This window comes from Odontomachus brunneus, unplaced genomic scaffold (genome assembly GCF_010583005.1).
Source record: "Odontomachus brunneus isolate Ranch 3 - 2012 unplaced genomic scaffold, Obru_v1 Obru_scaffold_444, whole genome shotgun sequence".
NCBI classification, from domain to species: Eukaryota; Metazoa; Arthropoda; class Insecta; order Hymenoptera; family Formicidae; genus Odontomachus; species Odontomachus brunneus.
This window is the reverse complement of record NW_022639894.1, coordinates 29,113-32,245: the sequence shown is the minus strand read 5'-3', so window position 1 is coordinate 32,245 and position 3,133 is coordinate 29,113.

Genomic DNA, 3,133 nt, shown 5'->3' with positions numbered 1-3,133 from the left:
CAAGGATCAAGTACTTCAAATAGAATTGAAATGAAATATTGTGAAGAACATGAACAAGATGAAAATGTTGCATCCTTTACAACACAACGTGCAAGTAAACGTACAACAAATACATTGAAAGGTATGATTCTCAACATTATGGTTATTACTAATGTTTTTATATTAATGGCTGTATATAATCACTTATACATACATTCTCTAAACTCTCTTTCATCGGTAAAAGTATCGTAAATGTTGTATCTCGATTGATAAGATAGCTTCTAAAAACCATTTTTTAATGAATTGTTATCTAAAAAGAAGAGAGAGAGAGAGAGAGAGAGAATTCAGAGAATGAATTTATATATAGGTCGATATATAATATATATTATACTAAAAATTTATGAAAACATTTCTTTAATATTTTATATTTCAGAGGCACAGTTGCAGCCAATGACTGAGAAAATGATCAGAATCCAAGAAGAAAAATTAAACCTGAAAAAAGAAGAACTAAACATACAACGAGAACTTCTGAGAGTTCACAAACGTACATTACATGAAATACAAAATATACGAAGTGTTTTGGATACGTTCGGCTCGTTACAGTAGAAGAAAAAAGAAATATTTATTTGTGCGGACAAGGCAAATAATTTTTATTTTTACAATTGCTTTTTTCCCTAATTTTTTTATACTTGTTAGAAACATTTATTTCTATGTTATTTCTTCTTATCCAATATGACGATATTTAAGTTCATAATTTAAAAAAAATGTAAGAGTGATAACGAGTCTATGTCTCGTAGCTATGGGCGGAGGGATGCGGCGAGATACGATTCGCGAGTGTCACGGTCGCACGTCGGCCGAAGGCATCTTTCTTTCCGCTGCCGCTTTCTGTACGCTGATTTGTTGAGACAAAATAATTGATTTCTCAAAAACTATTGCGAATATCGCAAAATGGCACAGGACTTTCTTGCTCACTTCAATCCGTTTTACGTTCTCACCAAAGGTTATCATGGGACTTCGGGACACCCTGTATGAATACAGGGTGGACCATTTTAATCCATCCAGTCGAATATGTCGAAAACTAAGCACGGGAAAGAAAAATGTTTCAGACAAAAGTTGTAAGGCTTAAAAAAACGCATTCAACAATAGTAGTTACTTGACATGGGATGGCGTCGCCAAGGTCAGAACAAGGTCAACTTTGCTTTTTTAAATAGAAATACATATTTTTTATTACGGCATTTTATTCAACGTAAAAACGCAAATAACTTTTGCTTGAAAAAATTTTTTATACGACCTCTATTTTCTAAGATATTTACGTAAATATCTACAAGATTATTGGATTCAATAATTTTTTACTTGAATTCGGTCAACTTTAGCGGAAAATATGAAGAGATAAAAATTGTATATTTTGGTAAAAATTAAACCTCCTACATATACCCGCAATGAAAAAACTTTGCAATGCTACAAATGTGGTAAATTAGATCATAAAGGACAGGAATGTAGAACAAGTCGTTATGCAAATCGATATGTGTTACCGAAACCAATCGAAAGTACACGCATAAATGCCGTACAGAAACATTGCGTTTACTGTAAAAAGAACGGTCATAACCGTGACGAATGCTGGAATCTGCACGGTAAGCAAAACGGGAAACCTGAACCCGTGAGTAATCAGCAAAGACTATCACGGACAGTGACAGTCATTCCGTCTAATACGGAAAGATTTTCGACTCCCAGAATAGGGAATAGAAATGAACAAGATAATAAAAACAAAAAACTAACTAGAGTACAAGACTACCAGGTCAACCAAGTAAGAAAACATACGCTGAATAATAGACTACTCGATTTAGTAATATTGCCAATAAAAGAAGCAAAACAAGGAAAAATTCCGTTTTTGGTAGATTCAGGATCAGCCGTTAGTCTAGTAAAAATAAAGACATTAAAAAATGAAACACCGATGATTGGAGAAAAACTCACTCTAACAGGAATCACGGGACATCAAGCCCATACATTGGGAAAAATAAAAGCTACGATAGACGTAGGAAAGCAATTAAGACAAATGGAACTTTACGTAGTAAGGGATGATTTCCCCATAGAATATGAAGGAATACTAGGGATCGATTTTCTACAAACATATCATGCCAAGTTTGACTATAAGGAAAGAACATTGAGAGTTTCCGGACAAAACTTGCCATTAATACCATTTCAAACATATAGCCTTCCCGCGCGTAGCGAAAATATAATACAGGCTACAGTAAGCTCTGATCAAGAAGGAATTATTCCGGCAGAGGAGATTTTGCCAGGAATTTTTATAGGAAATTGCTTGATAAAAGCAAGCAATCACACGTGCCCTATCACAATAATAAATACCACTGAAAACAGTGTGAAAATAGCCACACCGTATATCACTATAGAAGAAATTACGGATGAGGATATAACAAAAATAAATTTGCTTACTGAACAAAAGAACAGCAAGCAATCGGCACGAACGGAAAAACTAAAGAAACAATTACGTTTAGAACATTTAAATAATGAGGAAAGAAAAATAATACATGAAATATGTGAAGATTTCAATGACATATTTTTTATAGAAGAAGATAGCCTCACACATACAACAATAGTGGAACATCAAGTTACCACACGAGCTGACGCAGCTCCAGTAAACATACGACCGTACCGGTTACCCGAAAAACATAAACAAGAAGTCAATAAACAAATAAAAGAAATGTTAGACAATAAAGTAATACGACATAGTGCTAGCCAATGGAATGCACCTTTACTAGTCGTACCAAAGAAAACTGATGCATCGGGAAAAACAAAACTACGAATAGTAGTCGATTTCAGAAAACTAAATGATTTAACGATAGGAGATTCTTTCCCATTACCAAATATTAATGATATTTTAGATCAATTAGGAAATGCTAAGTATTTTTCCACTTTAGATTTAGCTTCAGGATATCATCAAATATCAATGACGGAGCAAGACAAAAATAAAACTGCTTTCTCAACACCAACGGGACATTACGAATTCAATCGAATGCCTTTTGGATTAAAGAACGCACCAGCGACATTTCAAAGACTAATGAATTCTGTATTAGCTGGACTGCAAGGAATCAAATGCCTAGTATAATTAGATGATATTGTTATCTATGGCAATAGG